The sequence below is a fragment of the Ranitomeya variabilis genome, chromosome 2, assembly GCF_051348905.1.
Source record: "Ranitomeya variabilis isolate aRanVar5 chromosome 2, aRanVar5.hap1, whole genome shotgun sequence".
Taxonomy (NCBI): domain Eukaryota; kingdom Metazoa; phylum Chordata; class Amphibia; order Anura; family Dendrobatidae; genus Ranitomeya; species Ranitomeya variabilis.
The window spans coordinates 237,081,088-237,102,229 of record NC_135233.1 but is presented as its reverse complement, the minus strand read 5'-3'; the positions used below and the strand labels follow the sequence as shown (position 1 = coordinate 237,102,229).

At 46.8% G+C, this 21,142-nt stretch overlaps 1 long non-coding RNA gene across 2 annotated transcripts; it reads left to right on the top strand.

Annotated features, from left to right (window-relative positions):
• The first annotated feature begins 18 nt into the window (after positions 1–18).
• LOC143809292 (uncharacterized) lies at positions 19–11,235 on the top strand. Of its 2 annotated transcripts, XR_013222196.1 has the most exons (3): positions 19–260; positions 1,600–1,889; positions 11,001–11,235. It is a non-coding gene; the product is annotated as an uncharacterized LOC143809292 (long non-coding RNA). The 2 variants fall into 2 exon arrangements; XR_013222195.1 differs by lacking the exon at positions 19–260 and having other exon boundaries at positions 1,287–1,889.
• The last annotated feature ends 9,907 nt before the right edge of the window (positions 11,236–21,142 follow it).

The following is a 21,142-nucleotide window of genomic DNA, read 5'->3' as shown; positions in this document are numbered from 1 at the left end:
TAAAGGACCTCTGCCCATGTGACCGGAAGGGGCGGCGCCTCTTCCTCCATAGAACAGACAGAGCACACACGAGGAAGCTGTGGATGTCATGGCGGGATTTCGTGCAGGATTTGGTTTTGGAGTGTTTTGTGCAGGATTTGCCTCTTCCTCCATAGAGCAGAGCAGACAGGAGGAGGCTGTGGATGTCATGGCTGGATTTCGAGGATTTTTGTGCAAGATTTGGGGTATTATGGGGGTCATTCTCCAAAGTCATAGATCAGGTAAGTGGGAGTCTGCCTGGGGAGAATGGGGTGGTGTTGCTTGCATGGGGCTGCTGGGGAGAATGGGGTGTTGCTTGCATGGGGCTGCTGGGGAGAATGGGGTGGTGATGCTTGCGTGGGGCTGCCTGGGGAGAATGGGATGTTGCTTGCATGGGGCTGCCTGGGGAGAATGGGGGGATGTTGCTTGCATGGGGCTGCCTGGGGAGAATGGGGTGATGTTGCTTGCATGGGGCTGCCTGGGGAGAATGGGGTGTTGCTGCTTGCATGGGGCTGCCTGGGGAGAATGGGGTGATGTTGCTTGCATGGGGCTGCCTGGGGAGAATGGGGTGATGTTGCTTGCATGGGGCTGCTTGGGGAGAATGGGGTGATGTTGCTTGCATGGGGCTGCCTGGGGAGAATGGGATGTTGCTTGCATGGGGCTGCCTGGGGAGAATGGGGTGGTGATGCTTGCATGGGGCTGCCTGGGGAGAATGGGGTAGTGTTGCTTGCATGGGGCTGCTTGGGGAGAATGGGGTAGTGTTGCTTGCATGGGGCTGCCTGGGGAGAATGGGGTAGTGTTGCTTGCATGGGGCTGCCTGGGGAGAATGGGGTGATGCTTGCATGGGGCTGCCTGGGGAGAATGGGGTGATGTTGCTTGCATGGGGCTGCCTGGGGAGAATGGGGTGGTGATGCTTGCATGGGGCTGCCTGGGGAGAATGGGGTGGTGATGCTTGCATGGGGCTGCCTGGGGAGAATGGGGTGATGATGCTTGCATGGGGCTGCCTGGGGAGAATGGGGTGATGATGCTTGCATGGGGCTGCCTGGGGAGAATGGGGTGATGTTGCTTGCATGGGGCTGCCTGGGGAGAATGGGGTGGTGTTGCTTGCATGGGGCTGCCTGGGGAGAATGGGGTGGTGATGCTTGCATGGGGCTGCCTGGGGAGAATGGGGTGGTGATGCTTGCATGGGGCTGCCTGGGGAGAATGGGGTGGTGTTGCTTGCATGGGGCTGCCTGGGGAGAATGGGGGGGGTGCTTGCATGGGGCTGCCTGGGGAGAATGGGGTGGTGTTGCTTGCATGGGGCTGCCTGGGGAGAATGGGGCTGATGTTACTCGCATGGGTCTGTGTGGTGTGCAGGTCAGTGTGTGTGATGTCACTTGCGGTGGGGGGGTGCAGGAAAGTATAGTGCTACGTGTGTGGGGGCGAACAGGGGAGGGGATGAATGATGATGGAGATCTGAGGGATTGATATTACTTAGCATGAGAATCTCTGCCTGGTGGTGAGGGGTCGGTCCTGTTTTTTTTTTTTTTTATATACATAAAATGTGTTCTCATTAATATTATTGGGGACACATGCTGTCAGGTTGATGACTGAGCTATGACCTCTGGGAGCGAAGCAGCTTTACAACAATGTCTCCAGATCCCTGACTTTATTCTCCCCTCGCACTCTGTGCTGGTCAGTATTAGCCCGGTGGCCACTGGTGTCAGCCACTACTTGTATCCAGTTTTCTGCATGATTTTTTTTCTGTTTTATTCTAGGTATTGTGACTTTTCCCCATCCTGTGCCCCCCAGAGCAGTGACCTCCCTGCAGATGTCATTTCATCACTGGACTTCTTTTCACCAAGTGGAATGGCGGTGCCCCCACAATCCATGTGAGGACCCAAAGGGATGACACTGTGGGCGTCTGATAATGTCAGATAGATGAGTATAATTACTAAATTTGTCTCCCCCGCCCCGGCTCCGTCTCCCCCGCCCCGGCTCCGTCTCCCCCGCCCCGGCTCCGTCTCCCCCGCCCCGGCTCCGTCTCCCCCGCCCCGGCTCCGTCTCCCCCGCCCCGGCTCCGTCTCCCCCGCCCCGGCTCCGTCTCCCCCGCCCCGGCTCCGTCTCCCCCGCCCCGGCTCCGTCTCCCCCGCCCCGGCTCCGTCTCCCCCGCCCCGGCTCCGTCTCCCCCGCCCCGGCTCCGTCTCCCCCGCCCCGGCTCCGTCTCCCCCGCCCCGGCTCCGTCTCCCCCGCCCCGGCTCCGTCTCCCCCGCCCCGGCTCCGTCTCCCCCGCCCCGGCTCCGTCTCCCCCGCCCCGGCTCCGTCTGTTAAAGGGAACCTGTCACCCCCAAAATCGATGGTAAGCTAAGCCCACCAGCGTCAGGGGCTTATCCTACAGCATTCTGTAATGCTGTAGTTAAGCCTCCAATGTATCTTAAAAGATGAGAAAAAGAGGTTATATTATACTCACGCTGGCGGTCCGATCCAAGTCGCGGTCCGGTCCTGGGCCTCCCATCTTAATAGGATGACTTCCTCTTCTTGTCTTCACGCTGTGGTGCGCAGGCGCCGGGAAAGGTCAGAGGGGCCTGCACACTGCAGTACTTTGTGCTGGAGCCGCAGCGTGAAGACACGAAGAGGACCAAAACAAAAGTCAAGGGTGCTCACTATACTTAGGCAGGGGTGCTCTGGAGAAAAAGAGTCCAATATACAGGTCCTTCTCAAAAAATTAGCATATAGTGTTAAATTTCATTATTTACCATAATGTAATGATTACAATTAAACTTTCATATATTATAGATTCATTATCCACCAACTGAAATTTGTCAGGTCTTTTATTGTTTTAATACTGATGATTTTGGCATACAACTCCTGATAACCCAAAAAACCTGTCTCAATAAATTAGCATATCAAGAAAAGGTTCTCTAAATGATCTATTACCCTAATCTTCTGAATCAACTAATTAACTCTAAACACATGCAAAAGATACCTGAGGCTTTTAAAAACTCCCTGCCTGGTTCATTACTCAAAACCCCCATCATGGGTAAGACTAGCGACCTGACAGATGTCAAGAAGGCCATCATTGACACCCTCAAGCAAGAGGGTAAGACCCAGAAAGAAATTTCTCAACAAATAGGCTGTTCCCAGAGTGCTGTATCAAGGCACCTCAATGGTAAGTCTGTTGGAAGGAAACAATGTGGCAGAAAACGCTGTACAACGAGAAGAGGTGACCGGACCCTGAGGAAGATTGTGGAGAAGGACCGATTCCAGACCTTGGGGAACCTGAGGAAGCAGTGGACTGAGTCTGGTGTGGAAACATCCAGAGCCACCGTGCACAGGCGTGTGCAGGAAATGGGCTACAGGTGCCGCATTCCCCAGGTAAAGCCACTTTTGAACCAGAGAAGCAGCACTGGACTGTTGCTAAGTGGTCCCAAGTACTTTTTTCTGATGAAAGCAAATTTTGCATGTCATTCGGAAATCAAGGTGCCAGAGTCTGGAGGAAGACTGGGGAGAAGGAAATGCCAAAATGCCTGAAGTCCAGTGTCAAGTACCCACAGTCAGTGATGGTGTGGGGTGCCATGTCAGCTACTGGTGTTGGTCCACTGTGTTTCATCAAGGGCAGGGTCAATGCAGCTAGCTATCAGGAGATTTTGGAGCACTTCATGCTTCCATCGGCTGAAATGCTTTATGGAGATGAAGATTTCATTTTTCAGCACGACCTGGCACCTGCTCACAGTGCCAAAACCACTGGTAAATGGTTTACTGACCATGGTATTACTGTGCTCAATTGGCCTGCCAACTCTCCTGACCTGAACCCCATAGAGAATCTGTGGGATATTGTGAAGAGAAAGTTGAGAGACGCAAGACCCAACACTCTGGATGAGCTTAAGGCCGCTATTGAAGCATCCTGGGCCTCCATAACATCTCAGCAGTGTCACAGGCTGATTGCCTCCATGCCACGCCGCATTGAAGCAGTCATTTCTGCCAAAGGATTCCCGACCAAGTATTGAGTGCATAACTGAACATTATTATTTGATGGTTTTTTTGTTTGTTATTAAAAAACACTTTTATTTGATTGGACGGGTGAAATATGCTAATTTATTGAGACAGGTTTTTTGGGTTATCAGGAGTTGTAGGCCAAAATCATCAGTATTAAAACAATAAAAGACCTGACAAATTTCAGTTGGTGGATAATGAATCTATAATATATGAAAGTTTAATTGTAATCATTACATTATGGTAAATAATGAAATTTAACACTATATGCTAATTTTTTGAGAAGGACCTGTATTATAGATAACTCCGGCACACCATAAATCTTCAGCAGTAAATGTATATTTATTATCTCAATTCAGTAGACAGCGGGATGCCATACAGAAAAGAAAAACGATCACAATTGTGGGTATCCCCAACGTTTCGGCATCAAATAGCCTTTCTCAAGGGGTATCGGTTTATTTGTGATGCGATCAACAAGGTGAAAGGCTCCCGCTTAATCTTTTCAGCGTCCGGAACAAGGCTCCAAGTAAGGACAAAATGACAAGGACAAAACCTGACCGCAGCATTTTGTCCTTACTTGGAGCCTTGTTCCGGACGTTGAAAAGATTAAGCGGGAGCCTTTCACCTTGTTGGTCGCATCACAAATAAACTGATACCCCTTGAGAAAGGCTATTTGATGCCGAAACGTTGGGGATACCCACAATTGTGATCGTTTTTATTTCTGTATGGCATCCTGCTGTCTACTGAATTGAGACACGAAGAGGACGTCATCTGATGAAGATAGGAGGCTCCGGACTGCGATGCCCATCGGACAGGACTGGGACTGTCCCTGGGTGAGTATAATATAACCTCTTTCTCATTTTTTAGGATACATTGGGGGCTTATCTACAGCATTACAGAATGCATTACAGAATGCTGTAGATAAGCCCCTGATGCTGGTGGGCTTAGCTCGCCCTCGATTTTGGGGGTGACAGGTTGCCTTTAAGCACCACAATACAATTTTTGCAGCTAAAGCACAGTGGACTTTGGTAAAAAATGTGTTTTTCTTTTGTTATTAATCTGTCTTTAATGTTTAATTCATTGTTTTGATTTCTTAAACTCTTTATTATTGATTTGTATGTATGCATACTTATATATTTCTCTTTTTTATTTCTAACTATTCATCTTGTAATAAACTTGTTTGACAGCTATGAGTTGAAATTTCATTTCCTTGCAGATTTACGTTCTATGGGATAATGGGGAAGAGACAAAAGGTCGGGGGTGCAGTAGCTCTGGTGGTGGTGAGGCGGCAGAATGGTTATTGCAGGCTGTAGGCTTTCCTGAAGAGATGAGTTTTCAGGTTCCATCTGAGGGATCCAAGGGTGGCGGATAATCGGACGTGTTGAGGCGTGGAATTCGAGAGGATGAAGGATATTGGGGAGAAATCTTGGAGGCGGTTGTGTGAGGAATAAGTGTGGAGGAGAGTAGGAGGTCTTGGGAGGATCGGAGATTACGTGAGGGAAGATAGTGGGAGATTAGTTCAGAGATATAGGGAGGGGACAGGTTGTGGATGGCTTTGTAGATCAGTGTTAGTAGTTTGAACTGGATTCGTTGTGGAATTGGGAGCCAGTGGAGGGATTTGCAGAGGGGAGAAACAGGAGTAGCGAGGAGAGAGGTGGATTAGCCGGGCAGCAGAGTTGAGGACAGACTGGAGTGGTGCAAGAGAGTTAGCGGGGAGGCCACAGAGGAGGATGTTGCAGTAGTCGAGGCGAGAGATGATGAGGGCATGCACAAGCATTTTAGTAGATTAAGGGCAGAGGAAGGGACGGATTATGGCAATATGTTTGAGTTGGAGCCGACAGGAGGTGGCAAGAGTTTGGACGTGCGGTTTGATGGACAGGGCAGAGTCGAGAGTTACCGCGAGGCAGCGTATTTCAGGTGTGGGAGAGAGCGTGATGCCGCTTACCATAATAGATAGATCAGGTAGGGGGGATACGCGAGATGGAGGAAAGATGAGTTCGGTATTGTCTACATTGAGTTTTAGGAAGCGAGAGGTGAAGAAGGAGGATATGGCTGCTAGACACTTCGGGATTCTGGACAGCAGAGAGGTGACATCTGGGCCAGAGAGGTAGATCTGAGTGTCATCAGCATACAGGTGATACTGGAAGCCATGGGACTTTATGAGTTATCCTAGGCCAAGGGTATAGATGGAAAAAAGTAGGGGCCCCAGGCCAGAGCCTTGAGGGACTCCAACAGAGAGAGGGCGGAATGAGCCAATACAGTCTGCTGTGCCTGCGCAACGACCGCAGAGTTGCCCAGATCTTCCTTACTGATTACTGGGTGGCCACCCTGCTGGATCCCTGCTGCAAAGACAAAGTACCATTATTTGTTCCGTCACTGGAGCGGGATGGCAAAATGTGTGAATACAAGCACATGCTGGTAGAGGCACTACTGACGGCATTCCCACCTGACAGAAGAAACACAACGCAGAGGAGGAGGAAGTCGCCAACGCAGCTGTGGCACCACCTCAGAAGGGAGGGTTAATATGGCTAAAATGTGAAAAAAATTCATCAGCATGACACAGCATCCAGCACCACCATCTGATACGGTCTATACAACCAGGTGCCAGTGTTATAACAACATGGTGGAAGAGTACATGTCTATGTCCACACGTCTGCATGTACTAAGTTGGGTCTGCCCATTTAACTTCTTGGTTTCCAAACTGGACACATGGCCTAGGCTTGGAAGTGCCGGCATGCCCCGTGGCAAGTGTAATGTTGGAACATTTGTTTATCAGAGCAGGGGATATCACACATAGGCGCATCCACCTGTCCAAAGCCAACGTGGCCACTCTCGCCTTCATTAAAAGAAACCAGGAGTGGAGTCCACAGGACTTGTCTTTGCCTTTGGCAAACCAGACAAAGGTACCATCTGCACCCAGACATTGTTATATTTTATTTGCCATTTGTTTTATTTTGGGGCCTTACCAAAAAGGAAGAGAAATAAAATCCACCAAAATAATGGCCTGCCTCTTCCACCTACACTCCAATGTCCACCTACATCTCCTCCTCCACTAGGACATCCGACTACTGTATCTACATTGTTCTTTTTTATTTTATACTATGTTCTTTTAAATGCTGTCCCTAAAAAAAAAAAAATCTTCCAAAAAACTGTTGGATACCTCATCCCCTGCCTCTTCCACCTTCATCGCCACATTCGCCTCAAGCTCATCCACCTACTACACCTCCTCCTACATTTGGACCTATGCCTCTTTTTTCAAGATTATTATTACTTTTTATTCTCTGTTATTTTAAGTGATCTTACTATCCACATTTGTTTTCAGGGCTATTGTCCTGCTTACCCCCTTTTTGTTCTATTTTTCACCTTTACCGCTTACTACCCCCATTTTACCACGCGAAAGTACGAGACCACATTAACTGTGAGCTGGTCTCATTATGCTGGGAAGGGCCCAATAAAGATTTAACTTTTCAGCTTATTAATCAGTGAACAGCTGTCTGCTTTTTCTTTGCTGGTTATTAAAAAATGGGTGGACTCATCCAAAAAATTAATTGGGGCCCCCTCTATTTTTAATAACCAGCTACGGCAAAACAAACAGCTAAGGGCTGATATTAAAAAGCTGTGAAGGTCCATGGATATTGGCCCCTACCAACACTAATGAGACTAGTCCTCAGCCGCACGAGAAATGGAGCATCTATTAGGGTATATTTCCACTGTCAGGATGGCCGGCGGTATCGCCGCAGCGGCGAAGCCCCGCCCCCTTTCTGTGACGCGATCATGCCGGATGTGTTAACTCTTCACATCCGGGATGATCGCTCGCTCCCATAGGGCCCTGTGATATGCCTTGCGGGGACGCTGCGTCCCTGCAAGGTGTACGGACATGCTGCGATCTGAAAAGACGCGCAGCATGTCCGGAGTCGCAGGGCCGCCGCGTGCGGGTTTCCACGCATAGTGGAGACGGGATTTCATAAAATCCCCTCCACTATGCTGGAACATCTGGACGCTGCTTGTTTGACGCTGCAGCTCTGCGCAGTGTCAAACAAGCAGCGTTTCCTGACCGTGGAAACATACACTAAGAAGCGCTAATTCTTGAGCATCGACTCAGCTCTTCCTGATTGCATGTGTGCAGTGGCAACTGGGGTAATATATACAGCTCTGGCCAAAATTAAGAAACCACCACATCAAAACCCTGCCATGGGCAGCCCATTCTCCAGACCTGAACCCCACTGGAAACCTCTGGAATGTAATCAAGAGGATGATGGATAGTCACAAGCCATCAAACAAAGAACTGCTTACATTTTTGCGCCAGAAGCAGTGTGAAACACTGCTGGAAAGCATGCCAAGATGCATGAAAGCTGTGATTAAAAATTATGGTTAGTACACAAAATATTAATTTCTGAATAGTGATGGGGTCGAGCAAATTGGAATACTCGGGTACTCAGCCAGAACAGCGAACCCAATATAAGTCTATGGGAGACCCAAGTACTTTTACTACGATCTCCCCCGGGGGTCCTTTTAAGGTCTAAAAATGATGGAAACACTGCTCAAAAGACACAGGAACATCATGGGGATCGCCCCTGAAAAAATTCCTCACTCCTAGTTCACAGCCTTAATAATTTTTTTCCGAGATTCATGCCATTTTTCCTGGTGCCACAAAAAACACATTAAAATGAAACCAAAATGGGTTTTGCTGGCCTGTAAGGCCAAATATTTAACCCCAGGCCGAAAATTTCCTCTCCCTCTTAGGCTGCCGTCACACTAGTAGTATTTGGTCAGTATTTTACATCAGTATTTGTAGCCAAAACCAGGAGTGGGTGATAAATGCAGAAGTGGTGACGTGTTTCTATGATACTTTTCCTCTATTTGTTCCACTCCTGGTTTTGGCTACAAATACTGATGTAAAATACTGACCAAATACTGCTAGTGTGACGGCAGCCTTAGGCTTAGTTCAGACGCAGCGTTTTTGAAGCGTTTTTCAACTTTAACATTGCTTTCAACCACTACAAATGCATTCACTGGGAAATGTCATTGTAACATTTAACTGGCCATGTGGTGTGTGACACATAAGCAGACCCATCTTGTTTCATTTATAAAGGAGGGACTCAAAGTCACAGAGCCTATTTTTACTGGCATCAGGCGGCATTAATCTTCTTACAGGGCCAATATGAAACAGTGGGTCTCCTAAGCTGTTGTAGCCTATGCTGTGAGTGGATGGGCTGCCAAGAATTACGACGCACCACAGTACCCCTGTCATAAGATGTCCAGGGGGGACTCCTGAAAAAGTGTTGCATTGAATTCAAGGCCTGCCCTGCTACCAATTCATATGCACCCCAATAAGCCTTTGAACCCACATAGTGGATGGGCCCATGAAAATCCACTTCACAATATGCATTTTGTACTCCGTACTCCTTTGTTTTACACATTGGCGGCAAGGCCAGCCCTGCTGCATAGTCATATGCACCCCATTAGGCCTTGGAACACACATACTGGATGTGCCCATGAAAATCCACTCGTATTTTTTATGGTATGATGGTTCCCTCTTTGCAGAATTATTTACAGGAAATTTGGCAATTGTGTTTGCCATGTTTTTAACACTAAGGTTCAGATACGGCTTTAAAAAAGTCTAATCCTAGCAATACAAAGCAATTTCATTGCAAACTACAAAAATCAAGGAATATTAAGATTGAATAGTGTGAGTGCGTACATTTTTGTATATGTTACCAATAACATACAAAAGTTAATGATTACATATAAGGATTACATAGATATACTGATTACGTGTATATATGAAGATTAACTTCATACAGTCTACTTAGATCATCACCAAGAGGCTTTTAAATATAATCCGTCTGGAATATCCGAGAAGCAACACCAAGACAGAGAACCCCTTTGAGATTACCTACACTGCATGGGCGTCCCCAATTATGCAGGTATCAGCACACTGTACATGTACAGGTACCCCAGTTTTGGTATCTGTCTTAGTCATGTTTCTCTGGTCTTATATAGTGATTTACACTATGTAGTAACTCTAGTTTCACCCAGACCTTCAAGTGACCAGCTTTCACGGGTGTATTAAACTGAGATATCATGGAGTCATCAGACGAGTGGCCATAAACCACTAGAAAATAAAAACCACAAGGATTTAGATCAAACCACCACAGGCAGAGTTTCAGTAAACCTTAATGTTTTACAACGACAAACAGCAAACATATAGAGGCTTCAAACTGTTTCTGAAGTGAGAAAACAAACAATTATCAACATGGTGCATTATGAGCATTGTCTGTCACATTTGTAAATGTTTTACAAGACATGCAGCAATGTGATTGTCTGAATGCATTCGGTGTACAGTATTTCAATCTTGTTTACAAATCGCCATTTGTATATTCGCCATTTGTACATTTGAGGCAGCCAAAGTTATCGCTCTCAAGGAGAGAAACTAATATAGTGGACAAAGAAATATTTGTAATAAACTACTGAGCCAAACTAACATCATTGCATTATCAAATTTATATGAAGTGTATTGTGTCCAATTTGCGCAACCAGGCAACACAAAAAGGAGCTTTTCCAGTGAGCTCTTTAAGGTACACAAATGTGAAGTGTTTGCTATCAAGGATGTGGTTTCACCAATGGGGGGTACCTTTTTTAAAAATATACTATTGCCATCACAGCCACCCATGCCCAAACTTCACGGGCCTATAACAATACAAAGCATGTTCACCCAGGTCATGTTGTCGGAGATAAGGAAGAGACATTGCAGGAGACAGTTAAGAATTAGGGCCAATGTAGTGGTGTGGGTCTCTGAGACTTGTAATGCAGTGCATGATCTGCCAAACAATTCCCCAAAGGGGGTACTGTCAAGGTGAAAAGATATATCTTCATACACTTTTTGTACTGTTGTATTCTTATACTGTGAAATAATAAGTTTTTCCCATCTGCTAGCTAATGTAGATGTAATTGTATTTAAAATGGCTGCCAGTATTCACCTTTGCCCTACTTTTTGTCTCTGAGGAAAGAAGTATCATTTCTTCTTAAATTGAAACTTGAGGAATGTGAAGAAAGGAGGATTCGCCAGGAGACATCAGGACAAATCAGAAAGACTGAATACTAGACATATACTGCTTAAACCCCGCCCAATGCATTCCTTCTCCTAACACACAATATAGTACTGTGTATCCGGAAATAAACGCAGTTGCTGTGATCGTGGCCGATACTGGTAGACGCACGAGCATCAACTGAGATTGAACCAGCTATTTGTCTGACTCATTCTTACCCGGTACCAAATGCTCTGCTCATACTTTAATTTGGGATGACTGGTGAATGAGGGTTATTGTCGTGACGACCCCGACAGTACCTTTTTTAAAAGTACACTAGTGCCATCGCATGCCCCTAGCCCAAATATTAACGGCCTATAACAGTACTGAGCATGTTTACCCTGGTGATCTAGTGGCAGGAACATTTTAGATTGCAGGAGAGCAAGTTAAGAAGTCAGCCAATGGAATGTCATGCCCAATTCCACAATGTGGGATCTTTTTAAAAAAACTAAGAGTGCCATCACAGCCCCCTTGGCAGGGCCGGACTGGCCATCGGGCAGTTCTGGCAAATGCCAGAAGGGTCGGTGGCAGTAGTGGGCCACTCGAGTGTGCCGCTGTCAGCACACTCCCCCCGTTGTCGGCACACTCCCGGCCCCGCATTCAACTATACCGGCGTCATAGACACCGGTACAGTTGAATGCAATGATGGAGGAGAGAGCGTCTGCTGACGCTCCCTCTCCCATCATTCCCCGCTCTGCCTGCCGCTGACACTGTGGGTGCGCGATGACGTCATATCATCGCGCACCTGCTGTGTGACCGGGCGGGCAGACTGCAGCTGCTGAGACCGGAGCCAGGAGCAGCAGCGCGGGGCAAGAGGAAAGGTGAGTAGACTTTGTTTTTTTATTATTACATATCAATGGGTGATAACTGGATTGTAGGGGGGGCTGGCTGCATTACATTCTATGGGGCAGTGCTGCATTACATGATTTTATGGGGCTGGGCTGCATTACATGATTCTATGGGGCAGTGCTGCATTACATGATTCTATGGGGCTGGGCTGCATTACATGATTCTATGGGGCAGTGCTGCATTACATGATTCTATGGGGCTGGGCTGCATTAAATTCTATGGGGCAGTGCTGCATTACAGGATTCTATGGGGCTGTGCTGCATTACATTCTATGGGGGCTGTGCTGCATTACATTCTATGGGGACTGAGCTGTAATGCTGGATACAGCTGTAATTATATGTTATATAGTCGTGTTACACTCCCCTCACTTCTTGTAACCTACAATTGTACAAAGATATTATACAGTCACCAGGCGACAAGTGGGCCTGTGTGACTTCAAATGCCAGGGCTGAATTTTAGTCCCAGTCCGGCCCTGCCCCTTGGCCAAAATGCACCGTACAGAGCACGTTCACCCTGGTGATCTATTGGCAGATACAGGACAGATTGCAGGCGACTGTCATGATTCCAATGGCAGGGAATCACCAAAAGGGCAAGCACAAAAATAGGACAAGCTCTAGGGTGATGGAACCTGAGCTGACCGCGATCCTGAACTTAACACAAACACTATCAGCAGCCGGGGAACGTACCTACGGGGACTCTAGATGTCTCGCGCCAGCCGGAGAACTAACTTCCCCTAGAAGATGAAAAGCAGACCTCTCTTGCCTCCTAGAGAAATACCCCAAAGGGATAGCAGCCCCCCACATATAATGACGGTGAATTAAGAGGAAGGCACATGCGCAGGTATGAAAACAGTTTTAGCAAAATGAGGCCCGCTAAAGCTAGATAGCAGAAGGATACAAAAGAGATCTAGGCGGTCAGCGAAAAACCCTTTCTTCAAAAAACCATCCTGAAATTACTGGGACCCATGTGCCAACTCATGGTACATGGGGAGTAATTTCAGCCCACTAGAGCAACCAGCAGCAAAGACTCATATGTATGCAAGCTGGACTAAAAACATGATAAGGCAGAACACAAAAAACAAGAAAATCAGAACTTAGCTTGTCCAGCAGATTATAGGAGCAGGTAGCAGAGGCAAACAGAGACACTCTGACTACATTGATAGCCGGCAAGGGAATGACAGGAAAGCTAGGTTAAATAGGAAACACCCAGCCTATGATGGACAGGTGGAAACCAGAGACCGCAACCCACCAAAGTCACCCAGTACCACTTGTAACCACCAGAGGGAGCCCAAAAAAAGAATCCACAACAGGCGACTGAGTTAAGAAGTAGGCCCAATGTAATGTCATGCCCAATTTCCCAATGTGTTGTCCTTTTTGGACTTAAAAAAATATTGCCAGCACAGCCCCTTTGCCCAAAATTCACTGGCCTATAACAGTACAGAGCACGTTCACCCTGGTGATCTACTGGCAGGTACATGACAGTTTGCAGGAGACCGAGTTAAGAAGTAGGCCCAATGTAATGTCATGCCCAGTTCCCCAATGTGTTGTCCTTTTAAAAAAAAAATAAAAGAGTGCCATCAGAGCATCCTTGGCCAAAATGCACCGTACAGACCACGTTCACGCTGGTGATATATTGGTTCTGGAGGAGGAGGATTAGGATAAGGAGGAGGATAAGAACAAACAGACCAAATCTGTAAGCGTATACCCATGTTGGGTTGTGAAGAGGTGCATAAGAATACGCCTCCCCAAAAGAGAGAATGTATTTGAGGTTATGTTTTGCTGTTTTCACTTGGTGGTGTACAGAAGTCTTTCCCAATCCAGGCCTTGTTCATTTTTATAAGAGTCAGCCTGTCAGCATTTTCAGTTGACAGGCGGATGCGCTTTTCTGTTATAATTCCACCAGCGGCACTAAAAACCCTCTCTGACAGAACGCTAGCAGCAGGGCAGGCCAGGACCTCCAAGGTGTAGACAGCCAGTTCATGTCACGTGTCCAGCTTGGATACCCAATAATTCAAAGGCACATAGGAATCCCGGAGGATGTTTGCACGATCTGCAAGGTACTCCCTCACCATCTTCCCAAACATTGCACTTCTTGTGACAGCACCCCTTGCCTCTGTGCCGCCACGATGGGAGTGTCTGAGAAAACTGTCCCAGAACTTGGCCATTGTTCCCCTGCCTGAGCTGGATTGTACTTCTGTCTCTCTCTTGCTTGGAGTCCTTGGTTGTACAACAAACTCTTGAAGTCTGCTGCCAGCGTTCTCACATGGGAATTTTCTAAGTAATTCCGCTACAAGGGCCCTGTGGTACTGCAAAATTTTAGTACACCTCTCTGCCTCAGGCAGAAGAGATTGAAAGTTCTCCTTGTAGCGTGGGTCTAGAAGTGTCACCAACCAGTAATGAGTGTCACCCAAAATTTTGATAATCCGAGGGTCACGTGAAATGCAGTGCAACTTAAAGTCAGCCATGCCTGCCAGACTGCTAACAGGCAAGACTTCCGTGTCCTCATCAACAGGACGACTGACGATGCTGTCCTCCTCCTCCTCCTCCCTGTCCTCAGGTCATCCCCACTGAACAGAAGCTAATACAGATGTGTTTGTAGTACCATCTATAGCACATGAAAGTAGCTCCTGTTCTTCCTCCTCCTCCTGATTGCCTACCAATCCACGTTGAGAAGACATGAGGCTGGGCTGAGTGTAATCCCCCTGTATGTTTCCTTGCTCCATGTCCTCGTGCTCCGCCTGCAATGCATCCTCTTTGATTGTGAGCAGAGAGTTTTTCAGAATGCTGAGAAGCGGGATAGTGATGCTAATTATGGCATCATCGCCACTCACCATCTTAGTGCAGTCCTCAAAGTTTTGGAGGATGTTATATATGTCTGACATCCATGTCCACTCCTGAGGTCTTATGTGTGGAGTCTGACCTGAAATTCGACGGCCTTGTTAATGTTGGTAGTCAACAACGGCCCTCTTCTGCTCCTTTCCAAGATATGCAGCGTAGAGTTCCAGCGCGTGGGGATGGGGGACATCACACAATAGTCAGTGAGCTGGAATCTGAAAACGTTGCTGAAGCACGGCAAGGGCGGCTGAAGCTGTAGCTGACTTTCTAAAATGGTCAGACAGACAGCGTACTTTCACTAGCAGATCCGGCAGCTCCGGGTAGCTTTTCAGAAAACGTTGAACCAAGAGATTAAGCACATGGGCCAAGCAAGGTACGTGTGTGAGCTCACCTTGCCTCAGAGCCGCCACCAGGTTTCGGCCATTGTCACACATGACCATGCCTGGCTGTAGGTTCAGCGGTGTCATCCAAACATCTGACTGCTCTTTCAGCGCTGTCCACAACTCTTCTGCATTGTGCGGTTTGTCACCTATGCAGATTATCTTCAGCACAGCCTGTTGCCGCTTGGCTGAGGCAGTGCTGCAGTGCTTCCAGCTTCTGACTGATGTGTTGATTTCAGAGATGGAGGATGAATAGGAGGAGGAGGTGCAGGAGCTGTAGACTGTGGGGGCAACCCTGATTGACATAGGGCCAGCAATCCTCAGCGTGGGGAGGATGTGTTCCATCTCAAGGTCCAACTGGGTCCCGGCTTCCACTATGTTAACCCAGTGTGCCGTCATTGAGATGTACCGTCCCTGCCCACAAGCACTTGTCCACGTGTCCGTGGTTAGGTGGACTTTCCCGGTAACAGCATTGTTGAGGGCACGGGTAATGTTGTGGGACACATGCTGGTGTAATGCCGGTACGGCACACCGAGAGAAATAGTGGCGACTGGGGACCGAGTACCTTGGGATGACCGCCCCCATCAGGTTGCGGAATGCTTCCGTCTCAACAAGCCTAAAAGGCAGCATTTCTAGCACAAGCAGAAGAGAAATAATAGAATTGAGGACTGTGGCCTGTGGGGTGTTGGCTGGGTATTTCTGCTTGTGTTCCAAAGACTGGGTTATAGACAACTGAATGCTGTGCTGGGTCAAGGACGTGGACGGGCTTGCTGATGGTGCTGCTTGACTGTGGGCCACAAGAGGTGCAGGGCTAGAGGCATCTTCACATGCACGGTGTACTAGGGATTGGCTTCTATGCAAAACAGTGGAAGAAGCAGTGGTGTGACCAGCATGCAGTGGTCCTCGAGCCTGGGGTTCGGCCCACAAAGTCAGGTGCTTTGCTTGCATGTGCCTGATCATGCTGGTGGTCAGGCTGGTTGTTTTGCTACCCCTGCTGAAGCAGGCATGGCAGGTGCTGCAAATGGCCTGTTTAGGGTTATCGGCAGAGTCTTTAAAAAATAGCCAGACTCGGGAAGATCTCACAGGTGGAATGGCAACTTCACTCATGTTGGTGTTACAGGGAACGGATGCACGCCTTCTGTCTGTGGCCACCACACTGCTTCTTCCTGCCTGTTGGGGGATATGCCTCCTTCCCCATTTGTGCTGCTGTCCTCGCTACGCATGTCCTCCTGCCAGCTTGGGTCATTTACTATGACATCCACCACCTCGTCTTCCACATGTGCACCTTGCTCCTCCTCCTGACTTTCTAGAAATTAGGTCTCATCATGGTCCACCTCTTGTGACACTTTCCCACCATTGCCTTCGTGTGACTGGGGCTGGTCAAAGCTTTGGGCAGCTCTACATGCGATCTCATCTTTCCCCACTTCAAGTTGACCTGCAGAGATTTCTGAATCTTGAAATGGAAAACTGAACAGCTCTTCAGAGTGTCCAAGTGTGGGATCAGTTGTCTCAGGGCACTCGGCATGGTGGGAGGAAGGAGGATCAGGGTGAGGAATATCCTGGCCTCACTCACGGCTACTCAGACTTGACCGTGTGAAAGACAAGGTAGTGGTGGTGATGGCTAAGTGACTGGAAGCATTATCCGCTATCCAACCAACAACCGTTACACACTGCTCTGGCTTCAATAGTTGTGTGCTGCGGTACCCTAGAAACTGGGACAGGAATGTCGAGCGAGAAGATGTGGGTCTTTGTTGTTGCCCACTTTCACCTTGCCCACGGCCTCATCCTATGGATGCACCATCACGTCCACTTCCCCGTCCTTTGCCTCTTGCCTTAACCATTTTAAATGGACTACTGCACTATTTCAAATGCTCAACACAAATGTCTTTATTAGTAGCGAAATAATATGTGATCAGTATGCCTGCAAATCTATGATTTTTCAAACCCAAACACCAGGCAGGCCTCAGCCTGACCTAACAGACTGTATTCATGTTTTTTTTAAGTTAATTTATGCAAAATAGTGCTGTATTGAATTTGAGTATCACACAGCCAAAAAATAAGTACACCAGCCTCCAATGCCCAAACTTGGAGCACAGAGATATATGACGGCTGTAACGGAAACACCACACTGGCAAATCTGTAGCCTTTGAATTTTTTTGATACGAAATAGTGCTGTATAGAATTTGACTATCACACAGTCAAAAAATAAGTACACCGGCCTCCAATGACCAAACATGGAGCACGCAGATATATGAGGCCTTTTTCAGTGAATTTAAAACACCAAAAAAAAGGGAGCACAAGGGTCGCACAGACAACTATGCTACGTATGCCTGACAAACTATAACTTTTCAACAGGCCTCAGTCTGACAGAACAGAGTGTATTTTTTTTTTGGGGGGGGGGGGATTTTTGAAAAAAATGAAGGAAAAATAAATATATAGACAGTAAATAAGCTGCAGCTGCAGGCAGTTATGGAGCTTTGGGAGGGATGCAGTGGGAGCAATGGACGCACATACAGTGCCTGCAGGCCTTGCACTGATGTGGATATGCTATGCCCTGCCTACCTAGTGCTGCAATATCGGGACCCACAAATTAGCCCTAAAAAGGACTTTTGGTTTCTGAGGAGTTGTGGATGTAAGAGTTGCAGACCTACACTCTAAAACCACGATTCTGACCCTATCTCGGCAGCAGCTCTCCCTATTCTCGCTGAAACAGGAACAGAATGCGGCGAGCAGGGCGGCACCAGGTCTCTTATACTTGGGATGATGCTGTACGGCCCAGCCAATCACTGCACGACACAACAAAGATGGCTGCCGCGTTTCAAGGCCTGGCAGACAATCTCTGCACCATGATTGGGTCTCTAAAGTCCGCTAAAACTTCTGGGTGGAGACTGCAGTTACCGCCGAATAGTACCGGAAATGCTCGCTGCTCGCCGAGTACCCCGATACTCGGGCGAGTAACGAGTAGTGGCGAGCACGTTCACTCATCACTATTTCTGAACTCTTCCGGAGTTAAAAAATTAGTACTGTTGTTTCTAAATGACTATGAACTTGTTTTCTTTGCATTATTTGAGGTCTGAAAGCACAGTTTTTTTTTAATTTTGACCATTTTTCTTTGTTAGAAAAAAATACTAAATTTATTTCTTGAAAATTCTGAGACATGTCAGACGTTTATAGAATAAAAGAACAATTTACTCAAAAATATACCTAGAAAGAGAAAAATCAGACAAACTGGACATTTTGCAGTGGTCTCTTAATTTTTGCCAGGGCTGTAAGTATAATTACAACTGTGATTTGTCAAAAATCACAGCTGACATCAAGCCCAGGGTTAGTAATAGAGAGGTGTCTATGAAACACCCCGTTTACTAACACTGTAAGTAAAAATAAAGAAACACATTAAAAACATGTACGGTAATTAAAATATAAAAACAGACACCCTCTTTCACCCATTTATCATCATCATCAAGGTCCCAAGACGATCCCCTGCTCCAATACATACAGAAGCCACAGTGACATCATAAAACGTGACCCCTCCCCGTATCCGGCGTACACACACTAAGGGGGGCATGGAAGCCGCCACCTGCGAGGTCACTGGAGATGACAGTCTGCGGTTATCACAGTACCCTCTGAGCTGTCAACTGTCACTTGAGGTGAACTCAAGGAGCACAGTGACCGGCAATACGCATAACCTGGCGGAAACATTGTAGTAGGTTGGATTGCCGGACTGCCCCCAGCGTGACACAGGGGCACTACAGTATGGAAGTCCGACAGTGAACTAGTGGAATCATTACAGTGCATCACATTGATGAATCTCTGTTGGACTGCGTTGCCCACTAGACTTTGTTATATACAGCAAGCTAAAGCTAAGTGGGCAGAAGGACCTGGTGTTTTAGCTTACTAAGTCTGGTATTAAACCACTCCAAGGGACCTGGTCCTTTATCCCACTGGGATTTAGCTTTCTCACAGTGAGCAGGCTAAATCCAAGTTGGCAGAAGGACCTGGTCCTTTAGCCTGCTAGGTCTAGTATTAAAACACTCCAAGGGACCTGGTCCTTTATCCCACTTGGATTTAGCTTTCTCACAGAGCAGGCTAAATCCAAGTCGGCCGAAGGACCTGGTCCATTTGGCCAATAATTATAGTATTAACCCCTTCACAACGCATGATGCAGTTACATCATATATCATAAAAATATCAGAAAAAGAAATATCGCGTTTGCTCCATTTAAAAAAAAATAAATTTGGAATTGACGTGATCAGAAAGGTCTGACCAATCAAAATGTAAAATAATCTGATCAGCAAACGGCATAACGAGAAAAAAACTAGAAATGCCATAATTACTTTTTTTTGGTCACCACAACATTGTAATTAAATGAAATAAGAGGTGATCAAAACATGGTATCCGCGCCAAAATGGTATCAATAAGAACGTCCCGCCAAAATAAAAAAAATTCACAACGGCGATGTGGATGGAAAAATAAATAAGTTATGGGAAGAAAAAAAAACGGAAAATCGCCCGAGGGTTAAAACACTCCTAGGTGCATGCATGGAAAAAATCTGTGGTTGTGTGATCTACAAAAATGATCACCAGTAAATAAAACGGGACGCGGATGAGATTGGTGCAGAATATTGTACACACTGGGATTACGGGGAAAATTCTTGCGTATAATTGTCACATATAAATAAAAGTGTAATCAGATGTCAGATCTAGTCTGCAGCTCAATATAACTGCAAAAAATCACAAGACAAGATTCATATATATCTATATACAATGAGGGTCCTTCTATCTGCTGGGATTTAGCATTCTTATATAGAGCAGGCTAAATCCAAGTCGGCTAAAGGCCCTGGTCCTTCTGCCGACTGGGAAATAGCCCACTCTGTGTGAGAAAGCTAAATCCCAGTGCACAGAAGGACCTGGTCCTTTAGCCGACTGGGATTTAGCTTTCTCACAGAGAGCAGGCTATTTCCAAGTCGGCAGAAGGACCTGGTCCATTTGGCCAATAATTATAGTATTGACCCCTTCACAACACATGATGCAGTTAGGCTACGTTCACATTTGCGTTGTGCGCCGCAGCGCACAACGCAAACAAAAACGCGGCAAAACGCACGCTAAAACGCTGCGTTTTGCGCCGCATGTGTCCTTTTTGGCCGAAAGTTGGACGCAAAAAAAATGCAACTTGAAGCGTTTCTTGCATCAAACGCTTGCGGCCATGCGGCGCAAAACGCAGCACAACGCATGTCCATGCGCCCCCATGTTAAATATAGGGGCGCATGACGCATGTGGCGCCGCTGCGGCGCCCGACGCTGCGGCGCGGACCGCAAATGTGAACGTAGCCTTACATCATATATCATAAAAATATCAGAAAAAAAAATATCGCTTTTGCTCCATTTAAAAAAATAAATAAATTTGGAATTGATGTGATCAGAAAGGTCTGACCAATCAAAATGTAAAATAATCTGATCAGCAAACGGCATAATGAGAAAAAAAACGCCATAATTACGTTTTTTTTGGTCGCAGCAACATTGCAATAAAATGAAATAAGAGGTGATCAAAACATGGTATCCGCGCCAAAATGGTATCAATAAGAACGTCCCGCCAAAATAACAAAAAAATCCCAATGGCGATGTGGATGGAAAAATAAGTTATGGGAAGGAAATTAAAAAAAAAAAAAAACGGAAAATTGCCCGAGGGTTAAAACACTCCTAGGTGCATGCATGGAAAAAAATCTGTGGTTGTGTGATCTACAAAAATGATCAGCAGTAAATAAAACGGGACGAGGATGAGATTGGCGCAGAATATTGTACACACTGGGATTACGGGGAAAATTTGTGTGTATAATTGTCACATATAAATAAATATGTAATCAGATGTCATATCCAGGCTGCAGCTCAATATAACTGCAAAAAAAATCACATGACAGTATTCATATCTATCTATACACAATAAGGGTCCTTCTATCTGCTGGGATTTAGCATTCTTATATAGAGCAGGCTAAATCCAAGTCGGCT